Below are 20,052 nucleotides of genomic sequence, written 5' to 3'. Positions count from 1 at the left end.
ATTAGGGGGCCAAGCCCGCGGGGCCAGGGAACCGCGTATGTAAGCATCTACGGTTCCTAGGACCAGCGGTGCTAGGAGCCCTATTGTAATCGTAAGGATTATTGTTACCTTTTATTTTTCCCCGGTAAAAGTAGTGCTGCAGGCTAAACCGTGCAAGGTAGGGCGATGCCTCTTGGGGGTTGGGTCCAGAACACCCCGTGTACCTTGGACGCAAACATTCACATATGTTCGCCAGCAGGTGGCGCTATAACAAAGGTCAACACGATTTGGACGATAACTCCCACACTGTTTGTTGCAAATTTAAAACCTTCATATCCACAGATTCCTTGAATAGCACTGAATCACCTGGGCTAGGCCACGCCCATTTCCGCCTAAACTTTTCTGGAGCAAAATTGCAAAAACTGGAAAACCTACTTTTTCGAAATCCTCCTTGGGGTTTTGTCCAATCAGCGTGAAACTTGGCACGTAGAGTCTTCAGTTGCACGTGATATACAGTTAATAAAATGAGTTTGTTTGGGTAAATTATGAGCAAATTATTAGCGAGTAAAGTTTCCTAGCAAGCTATAAAAATGCAAACTGGCGCATATCTCGGTCAAAATAAATGCTAACAACACCAAATCTGAGATCCTTAGTTGGCATGTGACTGTGAGGAAATCAGCCAAATTTGAATAATGTAGACCACTAGGGGGCGCTACAAATAATGAATATTTATATCTCTTAATTGGCACAACCAATTGTTACCAAATTTGGATGGTATGATCTTGGGTCCCTCCTGAGGCGATATCTCAAAGTTATTCACGATTGGTCAAAGTGGGCGTGGCTAATGACATAATAACATAAATAAACAAACATTTATTTCTGCTGAATTATTATGTTGAGGGCAGTGAAATTTACAGGGTAGATATAGAAGACCACACAGACCACCCATACCAAAAACTGCCCCACTAGGTGGCGCTATAATTGCAAAAACATTTTGGCCTTTAACTTTCACAATTTAATTCACATCTTCATAAAATTTATATCCACATATTCCTTACATAGAGTCGCATTTTCTGACATAGGCCACGCCCACTCCCACAGCACATTGCTCTTTGTAAGTCACTATATATCACAAACTTATTTTTTCAAATTACTCCTTGGGGTTTTGTCCAATTGGCATGAAACTTGGCACGTAGAGTCTTCATTTGGACCTGATCTAGAGTTTAGCAAAAAATTTTGTTCGGGCAAAATATGCGCAAAATATTAACGAGTAAAATTTTCTAGCGAGCTATAAAAACACAAACTGTTGCATATCTTGATCAAAATAATTGCTAACACCACCAATTCTTAGATCCTTGGTAGCCATGAGACTGTGGGGGTATGAGCCAAATTTAAAAAAATTAGGCCTCTAGGGGGCACTGCAATTATGAGAAATTTTTATCTCCTAAATGGCACAACCGATTTTTACCAAATTTGGTGGGTATGACCTTGGTTCGCTCCTGGGACCGGATCTCGCAGTTAATCACGATTGGTCAAAGTGGGCGTGGCTTATTACTACTGTCGTTGCAAATTATCTAATACTGTTTAATGATACATTTTTATTTGTCATGGTTGTATGATTAAGGGGATAATTTGTTTTTTAACTCTGTGCCTGTTTTCTCTTCTTCTTCTTCTTCTCCTTGGGGGTAGCCATTACACACACATACACACCACCCACACACACACACATACATCCACAACACACACACACACACACACACACACACACACACACACACACACACACACACACACACACACACACACACACACACACACACACACACACACACACACACACACACATCTAACTTTCACCCCGACATTGAAGGTATCCCCTCCGGCAGACTGACCTCCCCCCCCTGGTCTCTTCTTTGTTGTCGGTGGAAGGGGGAAGGTGGGACAGTGGGGTATAAATGTGTGTGAAAGGAACTTTTGGGTCCTTCTTCTTCGCGTCTCTCCTTTGGCCAGAGGAGTGCACTGCTTTGTCTATCCCGCTTTGTACTTTTTTATTTAGTTTAGATTAAATCATTTTTTATTACTTCATCATCTCTCCTGTCTGGTCTTCATCATTTATCACCACAGAGTGTGTTTTCAAGTCAAAGACGAGGTAACCGTAAATTTCACCGTAACACTACATAACATATAAATAAACAAACCTTTATTTCAGCTGAAGTATTATGTTGAACAATGTGAAATTTACAGGGTAACTATAGAAGAGCACACAGATCACCCATACCAAAAAGTGCACCACTAGGTGGTGCTATAATGGGTGCAAACGCATTTTGGTCTGTAACTTTCACTTTTTAAATCCATCCATTCATCCATTTTCATACCCGCTTATTCCCTTTTTATCAAGGTCGCGGGGGTCTGCCGGTGCCAATCTCCGGCTCTCATAGGGCGCTGGGCGGGGGTACACCCTGGACAGGGCGCCAGTCCATCACAGGGCAACACAGACACAGACAACCATTCACTTTCTCATTCACTCCTATGGGCAATTTAGAGACTCCAATCAACCATACAGTCATGTTTTTGGATTGTGGGAGGAAGCCGGAGTACCCGGAGGAAACCCACGCAGCACGGGGAGAACATGCAAACTCCACACAGAAAGGACCCAAGTCCACCCCAGGGCTTGAACCCAGGACCTTCTTGCTGTGAGGCGGACGTGTGTGTGTGACCACTAAGCCACCGTGCGCCCACTTTTTAAATCACATCTCCCAAAACTTCATATCCACCTGTTCACAGCAAATGGCACGTTGGCCTGTGTCCTGACGCTCGCCACGAGCCCGTCATCCTTCATGACGTACTTTCAGGAGCTCCACGAAACCTGGGGTCTGAGTCACGCGGGAAGGCTTGGCCCCCTTTCATAACTGCTTGCAGTTCTAGTTTGTATTTAGAATTAGAAGATAATATAATATATCTATAAATGTTCTGCTATAGTCTAAATGATACATTAAATAAAATGTTAACATGAAGCATTAAAGTTATTACTGCAAATTAATGTTCATTAATTATTCCATACATATCTCAATGTTTAGTGTTTGTGTAGCATGTACATTACATTACTTTATGTAAACCAACCAAATACATTGTGTTTTTCTTTTTTCTAACAACAACAACAAACCTCTCTACATAAAAGCACACACACACACACACACACACACACACACACACACACACACACACACCTTTGTCTGGAGGAGGAAAAGCAGCAACATTAAGTAATAAAAGCAACAAATTCTCTCACATTCCAGGTTTTAATCTCAATTTGTTTAGGATGACGTCCTAAAGCCTTTGTTAGTGCTACACACAGATCTACATAAATATGCTTTAAGAGACACATTTATGTAGATAAATGTGTCAAAATGGCCCAGTCATTGTGCTGGTGCTGTATGGTCATATGATCGCCACTCTCTTTTTAATATTAAAGCGGCAATGGAACACCGCTTTAATGACTGGGACAGCTACAGGAACATTTTTCCCCCTCCGTTCGTGTGCGCCCCAAATTCCCAGGATTACCTGTTACTGCTGCGACCTCCAGGTATCCCCAAAAAAAGAGCAAGACGCAGAGGCTGCAGGGCTGGTATCCAGGTCCAGTTCCGACGAGCCGCATGGAAACAGCCTGGTTTCGCTCGTCCTCCGAGAGGCTGCCGGTGGCTCCGTCCCATTCCGCTCCAGCAGCAGGGTGGGAGCGGCGGTGCTGCCTTTCCGCCGCTCTGCGTGTCTTCATCCATAAAGGAGGGGGCGCGGTTCCGAGCTGGAGGTGATCCCTGGACCCCGACGCCGCGCTGGTCTTCCGTGTCTGCTTCGGCAGAGCGTCATCTGAGCAGTCGCTACACCTGGATGTCATGTGATCGCCCGAGATGCCTCCAGCCAATCCCAGAGCACTCGGATGGGACAGCCCCTCCTGCTTCCAGCCGCTTTGGATTACTCAACGCGCGCTCCATTGCAAATAAGGCATTTTCCTTGAATGAATTATTCTCCTCAAAACATTTGCAGTTCCTTTTCCTCGTCGAGACGTGGCAAAAGGAAGGAGAATTCATCCATCTGAACCAACTGTGTCCGGTCGGCTGCTCGGCTGTGGGTGCGCCCCGCCCCTCCCGCCGCGGTGGGGGTCTCGCTACCATGTATAGTGATGCGTTCAAGTGCAGAGTGTTAAAAACGGAGAACTTTTGCACCTTTGAGTCTCACATGAGACTCAAAGGTGTTTTATTGTGTTTTAATTTATCGTCCCCCTGGCCCTGCTGGTGCATTCTTGTCTGATTTCTCTGACTTTTTATCATCTATCATTAGGCTGGAAAAGGTTTTAATCCTAGGAGATTTTAACTTGCACATTGATAATGATGTCTCTGCCCAAGCAGCTGATCTTTTAGCTATGACTGAAGATTTTAACTTTATCCAACATGTCTCAGGCCCCATCCACCATAAAGGGCACACCCTGGACCTGATCTTCTCACTTGGTTTGAAGGTGGAAAACGTGAGTGTCGAAGACGTCTACCTAAGCGACCACAGTGGTGTCTTCTTTAACATGGTGGTCCATCCTGAGCCCCGTCCTCTACCCGTGAAAGTAGAGAGGAGGATTATTACAGAGTCAACAGCAGATAGATTCTGTATTAGTTTTGATCCCTCTGTTTTTAATGACTGCACTGAAACCAATGAATTCCTGCATTGTTTTAATAGTCACTGTGCTATTATCCTGGATCAAGTGGCCCCTTTTAAAACTAGTAACACGGCTTGTCGACAGTCGTCTCCCTGGATTAACGACAATATTGTGATCCTGTGGAGATCGTGCCGTAAAACCGAGCGCCTTTGGCACTCCATTTAAAGGAACTGGTCGCCTCCTTAAATGGACAAATCGAGGAGGCTAGATCTAATTACTTTCGCCAGCTGATAGCCTCTAATAAGAGAAACCCAAAGATGCTATTTGATACAATAAGCACTATTGTCTCGCCTGCTGTAACCACTGTCACCGCACAGTGCAGGGCTGGTTGCAATGAGTTTCTCAACTTTTTTATTGATAAGGTCAGAGAAATAAAAGATAATATTTCTTCTCCTCCTTCCGGCAGTCAAGTCTGTGTTGACCCCCCTCCTCATGTTTGGTCATCCTTTAAGTCCGTCACTCAAGCGGATGTTCTCTCTTCCATAAAAAGCATGAAAATGTCATCGTGTCGTCTTGACGTTGTCCCGGCTAGACTTTTTATCAACATTTTAGAATCAATCGGTCCATTGATCACTAAAATGTTCAACATTTCACTCTCGGCTGGTGTGTTCCCGTGTTCCCTTAAACATGCTGTGGTGGAACCCCAACTGAAAAAACCCAGCTTGGACCCATCAGAGCTTCAGAATTTCAGGCCAATTTCCAAGATCCCGTTCCTGGCTAAAGTTCTAGAAACGCTAGCCTGTAAACAACTGACATCATTCTTGGAGAGCAACAACACATTTGATACTTTCCAGTCTGGCTTCAGAAAGTTTCACTCCACTGAGACAGCACTGCTGAAAGTGTCAAGTGACATCATGATGGCTGCAGACTCTGAAAAATGTTCCGTCCTGGTCCTGTTGGACCTGTCTTCTGCCTTTGACACGGTGGATCATCATATCCTGGTTGGCAGACTGCGGGATGTGGTTGGCTTGTCGGGCCCTGTGTTGGAGTGGTTCAGATCGTACCTGACCGGTAGAACATTCTCTGTGTACTACAACAACGAAACGTCAGAAACTGTGGATTTAAAGTGGGGTGTACCTCAGGGCTCGGTCCTTGGGCCGCTTTGGTTCCTGATTTATTTACTCCCTCTCGGTGAGCTGATCCAGCAGTGCCCTGATGTCTCCTATCACCTATACGCAGATGATCTCCAGCTGTACTGCAGTTTTAAGCCCTCCGAACCCCAAAACGTGCTTTCCCTCACAAACTGTCTGGTAAAGGTAAAACAATGGCTGAATGAAAATAGCCTCCAACTGAACTCCAGTAAAATGGAAACCCTAGTCGTTGCCCCGGACATTATTGCTCCTCTTATCAAACAGCACCTTGGCGCCCTAAGTAGCACTGTTAAAAGTTCTATAAGGAACCTTGGAGTAACTTTTGATGAAGGGATGTCCCTAGAATGTCACTCTAAGCAGCTCATCAGGAACTGTTTCTTCCACCTGAGAAACATCTCAAAGCTGAGACACATAGTCTCTGGTCCTGAGCTTGAGATGGTCATCCACGCGTTTGTTTCCTCACGGTTGGACTATTGTAACAGTCTGTTTACATGCCTTAGCAAAAAGGATCTGGCTCGTCTTCAAGTGGTCCAGAACTCTGCTGCACGCCTCCTGACCCGTACCTGTAGGAGAGCCCATATCACTCCTATTTTAAAAACTCTACATTGGCTCCCTGTCATCTACAGGATGAATTTTAAAATCCTTGTGCTGACTTTCAGGGCCCTTCATGGCCAGGCGCCTGAATACATTGAGGGTCTGATCCAGCCCTATGTTTCAAACAGGAGCTTGAGGTCTTCTTCTCAAAACCTGCTGATGGTCCCCCGCACCCGCTTTAAAACACGAGGTGATCACTCTTTTAAGGCGGTAGCTCCTCGTCTCTGGAATTCTCTTCCACACACTCTGCGGATGCTGGACTCTGTGGATGTTTTTAAAAGTCATCTAAAGCTTTCTTGACACACTCCTGTTTGTGAATGGACTCTTTTATACATTGTAGCATCATTGTAGTGGACTTTTATATGCATTGTGCCCTTTTTAAACTGTAAATTGTGAAGCACTTTGTGACCCTGGTCTGAAAAAAGCGCTATATAAATAAACTTTACTTACTTACTTACTTACTTACTTACTTTCAGTCCGTGCACAGTCTGCCCTGATTCAGAAAGAGAGTGATAACAAACAGCTCAATGTGACAAAGACTAAAGAGCTGATTGTGAACCTGAGGAGAACCAAGAGGCCAGTCAGCCCTGTCTCCATCCAGGGGGTTAGTGTGGACATTGTGGGGGAGTACAAATACCTGGGAGAGGTGATTGACAATAAACTGGACTGGGGGAGGAACACTGACTCCCTCTACAGGAAGGACCAAAGCCGCCTCTATTTTCTGAGATGGCTGAGGTCCTTCAACATCTGCAGGAAAATGCTGAGGGAAGGGACGCTCTGAAGGCGGGGCTATAAATGTCTTGCAAGAAATGAAGGTCAGCCATTTTTTTTCGACTCAACCGGAGATCATACTGCGTGATAACGAGAGAAGCCGAAATAGATAATAAACATGTGAAGCAGCAATGGTCCGAGGCGGAAACACAGTGCTTTGTGGTGCTGTGGAGTAACGAGGAGGTACAGGAGAAGCTCAACTCTGCCACGCGGAACAAGCCGATCTTTGAGGGTCTGCAGCGGGAGATGGCGGCCGCCGGGTACACCCGGACAGTCGACCAACTTTTAAATAAGTTGAAGAAACTCAAAAAGGACTTCCGTGACCAGAAGCGAGAGCTTGGGCGCAGCGGCAGTGGAAGGGTGGTCAGCCCACATTTAGAAATGTTGAACGCTGTGCTTGGGGACCGCCCAGCCAACGTGTCGACCGGGGCATTGTGCTCGGCTGTGCTCAAGGAAACGGCAACAGAACCCGGTAAGTTTGAATGCTGTTAGCTAGTTGTGAGAATGTTTATCATTAAGCCCCTCTGCTAGCTCGTCAATAGCTTCGTCAGCGGCTGCCATGGGTAAGATACCATGTAAACAAACTAACAATCCTGTATTTGAACTCATCCTGAAATCTAATAGTAATACCTAACAGTAATGTCTTACTTGTTTATGTCTGTTGTGTTCTGTCTGCATGGACCTATCACTATGTGTCTGAAATAAAGTTTTGATGATGATGGTTTCCCATATGCTTTTTGTTTAGGTAAGAGGAAGAGGGACTCGATTGGGGAAGTCTGACGAGGTGTTTCTGTTGGAAGGCAGGGAGGACCGTCAACTCTCAAAGGTGATTCTGGAGAGCCTAACGAACATGGACGCCCAGGGATCAAACATTATAGCTCCTGATGGAGGAGCAGGGGAAGAAGTAATGTGCTTTCCCCCCTGAGAACATGTACATACTGTATAATATTGTAAATAAAAGTTTTTTTGAAGTGATGTGAGTTTTCTCTCTAATTTCAAAGGACATTTTTCATATTTAGTTTTACAAGTCTTCTTCTTCACATGTAGAAAGTGCAGTTACTTACAAGTCATTTATGTAGTTTTCAAACCGTTGCTGAATATTACCAATTCTCACAATATAATGTAAAATATAGAGACAGTAGTTTAGTAAATATTAACTTTAAATGCACACATGTCATTACTACCACTCCTTCCTTGTGAATGATATGGTTTTATTAATTTTGCTGTGATCACATTGACCCACATATTGTAAATTGTGTCTAGGTCTGCATCAGCTGGATTATGTTTAGAATTTTTTTAAACCCGACATTCAAAGTGCTCCGTACTTTACATTCACAGATGTATATTATAGTAATAATATATGTACATACCGGTCAGTTAAAAATGTAGTTGTAGCTTACAGTACAATCACAAATCTATGGTAAACAGATTTTCTTTCTCAGAAATTAGTTTTAGATGTTGTTATACTGTCACATACACAACTAAACAATATGCACCAGCTCAGATATATTGTCACTATTGTTTTTATGTGTATATAATGTTATTGCTCTTACTTTTTTATTCTGTCACTCTTTAATTCCTGTACTCTAATCTTTAAGGCCCTGATGGAAAGCTTAAATGTTTGTTACAACATATAGCAAATGTAATTTTAGTGTCTTTGCATTTTATTTGTGGACATTTCAGGCGGTGAAGGTCCCAACCCCTTTGTTGAATAAAACAGTATTGGATTGTCATTTTAAATGTATTGAAAAACAGACATTACCCTTTATTATTATTCTTTATTTCAGATGAACAAGACAATTACATTCATGGAAATACATACACATATCAATTTCTTTGGTTCCCAAAGCTGTACATATAACATTTCCAGCCACATCACAAACCAATTAAGTTATTCTGCTTGATTGAAATACTGTATCAAGGCTGCCCTGATGTCAGCCCCCTCTGCATTGCCAGTGTCGGGCAGTGGTTGGACGGGAGGCTGATTGTGTTCCAATCCGGCAGTCCGCCCCTCAATGAAGTTGTCCCCATGCTCTTCACATATGTTATGGAGAATACAGCAGGCCATCGCCATCTTCTTGCTCAGCTCTAGCTTACAGTAATTTCTTTTTAGGAGACACACCAGCGACCTTTTAGTCTCCCAAAAGCCATTTCAACCACAGATCGAGCACTGCTCAGTTTATAGTTGTACGTGTGCTGCTCAGGGGTCAGTCTGCCTGTGTCTGAAAATGGTTTCATGAGCCAGTTCTGTATTGGGTATGCTGGGTCACCAATAAGGTAATCTGATCTCAACTGTCTGCATGTTTCAAACTGTAGGCTTCAAACTAATAATAAACTGGAATATTGACATTTCCTGAAGTTCAAGTGAGGATGCATAGCTGAGACCCCCCCCCCCCCCCCCCCCCCACCCCCCCCCCCCCCACCCCCCCCCCCCCACCCACACACCCACACACAGATATCAAAGAACGCAGAATCTGTCACGCCATCCACCAATCAGGAGCCAGCAGAAGGAATATCAGTGTGAATTTCACCGTGACATCATCACACACTGCTGATGACATCATCAGGAGCTGGTCACACATCAAAGGAGTCGGCAACACATTGAGTATTCTTTAATGAGGGACAACCTTCTGAGAGAGACACAATAACCCACAAACTCCTTGGACTCAGTGAATTTACTTTATCTCTGTCATTCTGACAACAGTTATATTATTGATCTAATGATAGAAGTGCATCAGTTCAATGTAAAGAGTCTGGAACAAACATGCTTTGAAGCTCTGAAGGATCACCTCTGTCCAGAAAAATGCATTGGGCTGTGGCAGTTTACTAAAGTCTGGTATATTCCCATTTTGTTTCAACTGAAATATGAGGCCTTTCACTTTATCTGTGAGAATTTTGAGGAGGTTTCACTCAGTGTAGAGTTTTTGCAGGTTGCGGAGCAGGAGCTGGCTGATATCCTGGGTCAGGATGACCTTACTGTGACCCAGGAGAGCACAGTTTATCAAAGTGTTTTAAGGTGGATAAACCACATGCCTGAGGAACGACAGGGAGCCATTTCTACTCTGTTACCAAAGGTACGACTGGGGCTGATGGACAAAAGTTACATCACAGACAATGTGCTTAACAATGATGTGGTAAAAACAAACCCTGAGTCCCACCTCTTGGTCTCTGATACCCTTAAAGTCATGTCTCAACCTTCGTTACTCTGCTCTGAGTCTGGGATCAACAACACCTTGTTTTGCCGTCGCTTGCCAAACGCCGTCTTACTGATGTTTAGATTCTTTTCTAAGACCATAGAGGCCTTTGACTACAGAACTAACAGCTGGATCACAGTTCAGACTCATCCCAGTCTGGAGAATCCCATGACTTCCTTACTATTCTACAGCACTGTCTTCCTTGGTAGATGCTTCTACATTGTGGGTAGTGGTTTAAGTTGGACCGACCCCTGTATCAGAGTGTGGAGGTATAACCTAGTCACACACACTTGGCAGGAGATGTCACCAATGCAGGAGTCACGGTACTTAATGAGTGTTACCGTGCTAAAGGGATGCATCTACGCTATGGGAGGCTGCAGGGATGATTGGACCTCACTAAGAACTGCTGAACGCTACCAGCCCAACATCAACCAGTGGACGTTCATTGCATCAATGAATGAAGAGAGGATCAGGGCCAGCTGCACCACACTGAACAACAAGATTTACATATGTGGAGGATGGAATAACTATAGAGTACTGAATACTGCTGAGTATTACAACCCAGACACCAACCAGTGGACACTGATCACTCCCATGGGAACACATCGGTATAGACTTGGAGTCGTTGCATATATGGGCCACATTTTTGCAGTTGGAGGAAGCGATGGGTCGAGATATCTGAGGTCTGCTGAGGCTTATGACCCAGTGACCAACACCTGGTACGATGTCCCTGAAATGGTCCACAGACATAGTTGCTTTGGCATTGCAGTGATGAACAAGAAGATCTTTGTTGTTTCTTGTAGCACAAGAAACAGAATTGTTGAGTGCTATGACTACACTACAAATACTTGGTCTGTGGTATTTTCTGGCATGAACCACAATGATTGGGTGAGATGCTGTGTGATTTATGGACTTCCCAACATGGCTGAGTACTGTTCACCTCATAAACCCATCATACCCAGGACACAGGTCTAAATAAAGTCTAAACTAGATACTGAGATGGAGCAAATGTTATTTTCCATGATCCTAACTGGGAGTGTAACCTGCTCTGACCAGGTCTGTGTGTATCAATAAAAGTGTTTAAAGACATTAGAAGAACTAATGTGTGAATAAATGGATCAGTTCATGTCTCAGCTCAGATGGGATGGTTTTAATCAGCCTGGAACAACCTGAGTTGATGATGATCTAGAAAAAAAATACAAAATTTTAGTGGTGACAACATATAGCAAACGTGTAGATGTACTGAATTTAATTATAATTTATGCAGTGGTTCGCACATATTTATTTTATATATCAAGACAAAACAATGCAAATCTGTGACACAACAAACCATTGAAAAAAATAGAACCTAATTTAACATTTAGAATAATGCACTGTAATACAATATAACACTTACAGGTATAGTGTAATTGTCTCCAGGGAACAATAACAACAATGGTGCAAAATCCAAAAGCATTTGTAATATTAATATTCAATTAAGAGAAAACATGTACAGTAATTGTAAAGGGTGTGTTTAATGTTTATTGTAACTTTTAAATTATTAATAAAAATAAAAATTGGGGGTTGCAATTTGGCGATGCAGCTCATTCATTGCCTTGGACACAATTCTGTTCAGTTATTACCACTGAGCAGGCTTAATACAGGGCAGACTGCACAGACAGAAACACACAGTACCAAGGACGGAAGTCAAAAAGCTGACATTTCCAGTGTCTTTGAAGCAGGGATATGCATCAAAGAGTTTCATAGGTCAGTCTTCTTCCTTTGTAATAACTGCATCAATGAAAGCCCGTCTAGCCTTGAACTCAAGGTCCAAAATTTGGGCAAAATCGCCTTGGTTGGGTTTTGTGTTGGGATTCTTGTACATTTTGCTCAATGTTTTGTAGTGACTCACCTGCATCCTCAGACTATAAAATAAGACGGTGAGGCAAAGACGTTTCCATGGAAACACTATTACACTAGCATCAGAGAAGATAAATCATAGTTAGTGGCATGTGTATGAATAAAATATAATGCACAATTATGTTAGAAAGTCATTACTTACTTCCCCCACTAGGTTTGACAAAACCAGAAAACAGTAATCATAAAGAGTGTAAGGTACACCTATCAGAGGCCAAACTTCACTTCACCTAAAGTCTAAAAAACAATAACAGTTTGAGTAGAGCTGTGTTTTCTTATTGGACTTTCAGATTTTTTTTTAGGAATGGTCAATTACCTATTTCATTTGATCAGCTTAATGTTTTACTTATTGTTAGGAAATTCTAAAAATGTGTTTGATATTGATCATGTGGAAAATGACTGTGTCAGCTGATTTAAGTGGAGACGCTTTTTCTGGGGAAAATAATGAAATCATTTGTAAACACATAAGCAAAATAACAGGAAAACATAGGTCATTATCCAACATTGTGTACATTACAATGTACTCTGGCACATGAGACAGAGGCAAATATAGTCTCAGTACAGGTTTAAACTTTTTTAGATGTACACAAATCAGAACTATGACAGAATTGTTCCCACTTTTAGCACAAACCTCCATTTAAACTGTCCTCGCTGAGGTCATCATTGCTCTCAATAATTATGGTTGAACTGCTTGTGTCACCACTTCTGTCACCATCAGTGTCATTGTCTGTGTTGTTTGAGCAGAAGAAACTCTTCTTTAACACCCATCGTTGTGGCGTGGAGCCCTGCCTCTTCCTCAGGGACCTCATATTTTGGAGTCACTTGTACATTTTGGTGTAGATGGTCAACTATGGTGAAATATTATTAATAATAATAACAGTAATAAGTGTTTTTTCTTGTTGCTGTCCCACCCAAAGTTTAGGTTATTAAAAGAAAAAAAGTTCGGCACTTGTTCCACGGCACTTAAGCAAGGCATTTTTGCATACAGGGACAGACAACATCCAGCTAACAGTGTGCAACATTAATGTGATCAAAGCTACCAATACAGACGCTAACTTTGCTTAATAATCACCAAATATTAATGAAAAACATGACTTACCCTCCAACACTGACAGTACGGTGTTGTCAAAATCTTCCATGCTGACAGAGTTCTCCTGCTCGCTGAAGCCTTAACACGTAGTACCTGGTAAAGACCCACAGAGTGAGCTAGCTAGCTAAAGTTCACATTGGCTAACGTTAGCTAGCTTGTTTAGCAGCCCCTGTGGAGAACATGTGACAAAATACATGTATTTGTTAACATTTCATATCAACAACTGTCCATCATTTATCTGGGGACATGTCTCATGTTGTAGGTGTTTATCACAGATGTTGATGATGACAGAGGCAGGGGGCTCCCACTTAAAACACTGTGGCCCAAGGCAGTGCTACCTTTACCTCAGTCACAGTGGGTGATATGGGGAAAAAAATCATATCACCATTTATTTTTTGTAAAAACACCATCAAAATACAATTTTTTTTCAATAAAATCATTTAAACTATTTTAAAGTTATTTACCAATAAAACGAACCAATTCACCTACTTAAAATCATCACCCTAAATGGAAAAAAGGAATAAAAGATCATTTAAGACAAGGTCATTTTCAAATATTTTTTTTAAATTATATGTAAGCAATTTATCAAACTGGTTCCAAGTACAATGAATATCAAACAAAATATCTGACATGTTCTTATAGTCACACAGTCTTTTAACTATAGTGTTGTTTGCATGGGTTTTTTCCGGGTACTCCGGCTTCCTCCCACAATCCAAAAACATGACTATAAGATTGAATGGAGTCTCTAAATTGCCCATAGTAGTGAATGAGAGTGAGTGGTTGTCTGTCTGTGTTGCCCTGTGATGGACTGGTGCCCTGTCCAGAGTGTACCCCCACCCAGCGCCCAATGATAGCCAGAGATTGGCACCGGCAGACCCCCGCGACCCTGTCAAACAGGAATAAGTGGGTCTGAAAATGAATGAACTATAGTGTAGCATTAGCATTAGCATCACTTGCTACATACCAAGGCATCATATCAGTCTATTGATTTCTATTTGTTATTGAGGTAACACACATATTAATAAAATCCTACTTTAATCAGTGTTTGAACACCTCATTTTACACAGTTTAGACAATCATATCCTTTACAAGATAAAATGTTACTGCTTTGGTTACATTAGGCCTGTGTGATATGGACCAATATTCATATTTCTATATTTTTCCTCAAAATGGCAATATGTGATATAAACCATTTATTTTTTCATCAATAGTTTAGTTTTTTAGACAAGTCAATTAACACTATAACACACACACACACACACACACACACACACACACACACACACACACACACACACACACACACACACACACACACACACACACACACACACACACACACACAATTCTTTAAATATTTTTAATTCAAGATGTGTTAGTATCTTTTTTTTAAGGAATTACTAAAAACTTTTTCTTGTTGATCATACGTTGATATTTTTGAAATGACAGATAGAATAACTTTTGGATATCATATTTATAGATTTCATACTGTTTTCTTTCTCTTGATGATTAGAGTTGATTGACTTTATTTTTTTTGTAACACTCCCCAACACTTTACAGTTGTAGCTTGAATAAAAGTCATATTTTTGAGTTAAAAGGTAAATGAACAAATTATCTTAATAACAAACATGGATAACATTATTTCATATATTGAGGAATCATATATACTGTATAGACCCTGGCCCAGAATGCAGAACAGTGGCTGATCACCTGAGGTTATAAAAACAACTTCACCACCTAAAACGTCTAATCAAAGGTGGGGGGGCTGAACTGTACATGGTACGTGGTCTATAGATTTAACTAGAACTCTTTAGAGAGATAATAAAGACATAAATACAATCACAAATCTGTTCCCTTGTAAACTATATAAATATTAGTAGAGGCATAAATTAACATAACACCTGGTTACATTTCTGTTTTGTTCTAATTACTGTTTTATTCTAATGATTTGATTTACTTTTCAGTTCTTTGGGTTATTTTCTGACTTTTTTATTCACTTACTTCTTTAATAATCTCTGTCAGTTTGAATATTATGTTACAACTGTGTAAAATATTGTCATTTACCTCTATTTATGTTCTAAAAATCTCACAACTAAAACCCTTATGTGTATTTATACCCTCAGATAGATAAATAATATTTAAACATGGATAGAAATTATAACTTGAAATATTTAAAAAAATCATAATCAACCTTTGAAATGTATAAAAATGTAGTTTTTTGTTCACAGGATACAGACATCACCAGCTGAGAACAGAAACCATTGTACCAAGTATTTGATTCAGTCTAGGACATGTGTAACAAACACAGAGTAGCCACACCAAACGCCATTATTAAACCTATATTTATCCCTTTTTTTTTGCCATATTTTTGCTCCTTTTAATGCATTTTTGCTACATTACTCCCTTTCCTGCCACTTCTCCATCAAATTTCAATGCCTTTTCTGCACATTTTTTCAACGTTCAAGACATTTTCGGCACATATAAACCCTTGTCACCACTTACTTATGTTGACCAATTATTGTCACGTTTATCATCTTTTCACCATATTTCATGCTTATTTTGGCCAATTTAACCTCATTCACGATTTTTCATGCCCATTATTTGCCAGTTCAAACTAATTGTTCCCAATTTTTAAATTACAATACCCCTAATTTGCGAATATTAATAATTTTTTGTGAATTTTAAAATCTCTTTTTAGCATCTTTTCCACAGTTTTTGGTCACTTTTAACCCATTTTATTTCTGATTAAAACAATGATTTACATCTTTAAGATGACTACAAACTATGGTGCAAATAATAACAAACAACCTGGATAACAGTGGATATTATTAAGATAAATAAATGTGGTTATCACAGATTCATAGAACAATGGACCATCATTTTACTGACTTTATCGATGCTCCCCAAACATCTCTCCCCTTTATTTCCCCTCATAGATGGTCCTGTCTCCACATGACTGTTCTTCAATGTTCATGCCTGTGATCAACCACCTTCAGGTACAGTGGGGGTCCCTGGTCTCTGGAACCTTTATTTTTGAGGGTCATTGGCTGAAAAGTTTGAGAACTTTTCTTTATAACATTGTAGATGTAGATCATTAGGTTGAGGTTGATCTGCATTAAAACATCTACTGACGTCTGTAATAAAGTTCTCTGAATACAAACCTGTGGATAATATAAAGGAGGAGATGATCATTTAAATAAATCCACTTTTAAGGCTCGATTGTTGTTTTATATTGTTATACAGTTACAGTTCAATCTGTAGATCACACATCTTTGAAGGTATGATGGTGCAGTGAAGTGTGACACAGCTCTTGGAAACGATGGGTTGGGGGTTCGCGTCCCGCTACAGTTTTTGGTTATGACATTTATTAGGACGTTGAGATGACTCTACCGACAATATTACATTAAAAATCAATATAAATGATGTGATATGAAGCAGCATTTACTGTCTTTATATCCAGTGTAACAGGAGGGCTCTCTATGTAGCCATCCTATGCTGCTGACACGTCTCCTCAGACACATTTTATTCATATTATTCACCGCTCGTCACATCACTGAAGCAATAAAGTGATGAAGTGACCAAAATGTGTGACTAATTACGGGTGATTTAAGCCACTATAGTCACTAAAGACTGAACACACCTTTAGAACAGGCTCATATTCATCAAACACTGACTTATTTCACCCATTAGGGTGAATAAATCACTCTGTTCCGTTTGGTTGTCATGGCAGTTTGAGTAATCTCTGATCCATTGATGATCGTTTTTTATCTCGCGCGTGCACGTAAGTAACCCAAGGTTTACATACTCAGGGTTGATTAACCAGCTGTAATGGAATCAGATAAACAGAGTTTCCCATCGTGGGGTATGTTGACCCAGAGTTTATGGATAGACAGAGTTTGTTAAACCTCCTTTATGGAATACCCCTCTGCTGAACAGCACACAGAGCTGTGTTTAACACTGACATGTGTCCCCTACTATTATTATTATTATTATTATTATTATTAAAGTGTCCAAGCCCTTTAACTTTGTCCACCTTTGGTGGTGCAGAGATTGTTGTTTTGACAAGTACTTGGTTGATAAAAGATATTTAAATAATTTGTTAGTGTTTCTGAATTATTTGCTCTTTAATCCAGAAAATAAACAGGGAATTGTGAATACAAAAAAAACACTATTAAAATGTCCAGTAAAACTGAATACAGAAAACCCATTCACAAGAGCCCCAGGAGTAGTCGAAAAACTGTTTGCTACTCCCTAATTAACCACACCTGTGCAATCACCATGGCAACATAAATAACCTGCATGACCCGCCCATCTACGGGTTAGGTAGATGCTAAACATATTATACTGAGGTAGCTCAGAAATTAATCATGGCTCCTACAATTATTATTGTTTGGATCTTTAATTCAACCCTCTGAAAAGGGTTGCCAGGCAATGTTAAGATTTGTTAGTTTTTATTCAAACTTCATTGACCACAGACCACAGTTCAAGTAGTTTTCAACCAATATTTTAATCTTTAGATCGATTAGAGTTCAGAGTGATGCAAACGTCCAGATACACAGTGGGTGGGGCTTAAGGAGGGGGCGTAGTCTCACTGCCAGGGGGCAGAGAAACGCTCACTAGGCCACCACCCCACACCCAGAGCCAAGGCTGGGTTTGTTGGTTCCACCCCCTTGGGATGAGGGGCCTCTGACTCCGCCCCCTCTGGGTGCTCCAGGGCGAGGACGAGCATCTCCGCGCTCAACTTCACGTGGCGAATGCGTCTTTTTCTTCTGGACATTCAGAAGCACGTTGTCAAACAACTCAATAGGTCTGCTGCTGAGGATCTTCTGGACCGGCTCAGAATCGTTAAACACCACAAAACCAAAGTTTGGATGTTTTTCTCTGCTGATGATCTTGAAATCCAACACTGAGCCGAACTGTTCAAAGAACTCCATCAGTTCGGGCTTTTCCACGTCGTGAGGAATATTTCCTACGAACAGCTGATGAGCGTCAGGATAACGAACAATCCTTCGACCTTCAGACTCTCTGCCCTCAACCTCACGCGGCGAACGCGTCTTTTTCTCCTGGACATTCAGACGCACGTTGTCAAACAACTCAATAGGTCTGCTGCTGAGGATCTTCTGGACCGGCTCAGAATCGTTAAAAACCACGAAACCAAAGTTTGGATGTTTTCCTCTGCTAATGATCTTGAAATCCAGGACTGAGCCGAACTGTTCAAAGAACTCCACCAGTTCGGTCTTTTCCACGTCGTGAGGAATATTTCCTACGAACAGCTGATGCGCGTCAGGATAACGAACAATCCTTCGACCCTTAGGTCTCTGAGGTCCCTGTGTGGAGTTCTGAGACTCACACTTTACCTGCACTCTGGGCTGTGTTGTGGGCGGGACTTTAACCTTGTGGGGGAGGATTCTTGACACTGGGACGGCTCCACAGGGTGGGAGGTACTTACAGGTAACGTACGCCCAGGAGAACGACCTGTTATTCTCAGGGGTGGGCTCCGGGAGGTCTGAGGAGCTTTTTTCTGTTATGTCCTCCAGCTCCTCCACGTCCTCCTCAGACTCTTCAGGAGGTTCAGAGTCAGAGTCCTGAAAGACCTCATCCTGGTACATGAAGACATCATTGTGGATATAGAATTTGTTTGAGGTGGTTCCCTCCGGAGCCAGGACCAAGGTCTGCGCAAACCTCCTCATGGGCTGCATGTTGTTAGACAGCTCCCCCATCACCTGCACCACCACGCCCTCGTTCAGCATGGAGTGGGCGTCCATGTGACAAATCTCAGTGTGACAGTCCTTGAAACTCAGCTCCATCACCCGCTTCTGGATCTCCAAATTTCCGTAAACAGCCCCTGCTGGTTTGCCTTTGGAGTCCAAACCTCCGTGAATGTACGACGAATCCTTCCCATAGAACCTGTGCAGGTTCTCGGGCTCCTTGTTCAGTACGGTGTAATACTGTCGGACAAACACTCGCCCGACCACCTGGGCACTTGGCTTCTCCATCACAATTTCTTTGATCAGCTGAAGTCAACAGGCTGTGCGCTCTTGACGATGGTCCAAAGTATACGGTCCAAATATTTAGCACAGTGCCTGTAGTTCCACAGTAAGGCTTTGATGTTTACCCTTGGAACTTTTAAAACTTAGTAACCTTTTCACTGCTTTTGAGGCTTTGATGTCTACCCGTAGGACTTTTAGAACATGGCACTATCATCTTTTCAGTTACCAGGACTACCTGTCAACAGAGGTCTTCTAACTTATTCTGAGTTACCATGACTACCTGTCAACATCAGTTCTTTCCATTTTAACTCAGATTAATAATTCATATTGTGAAATATTAATTGTCTAGACCTATTAGTTTTATGAAGTGACCTCGAACTGAACAATTATTATTATTATTATTATTTATTAATAGTATTATTACTACACTGCTATCATGTTACATGATCAATCACCTTATCAATCCATCACTATACAAGCAGCTCCAGGTCAATGGGCTCCTTTGGCTGCTTTACTACTGTAGATTTAATGCTGCAAAACCATCAGATTGAAGGGCTTCTTAAATATGAATTATAGTTCCATTGGTGTTCACAGGTGTATGATTGATACATGCTGTCTTGGTGCATTGGTTAATTTTATCATGCAGTACTGAGGGGGTGTGCACTAGTGCATGATAGATCTACTTTTCTATGGCCTTCCTTTGTAAATGAGAACCTGTCATTATCACAGCCCCCAATGACCCTACTTA

General features: G+C 41.6%; 1 pseudogene; it reads right to left on the bottom strand.

Annotated features, from left to right (window-relative positions):
* Positions 1-17,930: 17,930 nt before the first annotated feature.
* LOC114455685 (ras GTPase-activating protein-binding protein 1 pseudogene) lies at positions 17,931-19,334 on the bottom strand (annotated as a pseudogene).
* Positions 19,335-20,052: the final 718 nt, after the last annotated feature.

This window comes from Gouania willdenowi, chromosome 21, assembly GCF_900634775.1.
Source record: "Gouania willdenowi chromosome 21, fGouWil2.1, whole genome shotgun sequence".
In the NCBI taxonomy this organism is placed as follows: domain Eukaryota; kingdom Metazoa; phylum Chordata; class Actinopteri; order Blenniiformes; family Gobiesocidae; genus Gouania; species Gouania willdenowi.
This window is presented reverse-complemented; position numbering and strand designations above follow the sequence as displayed.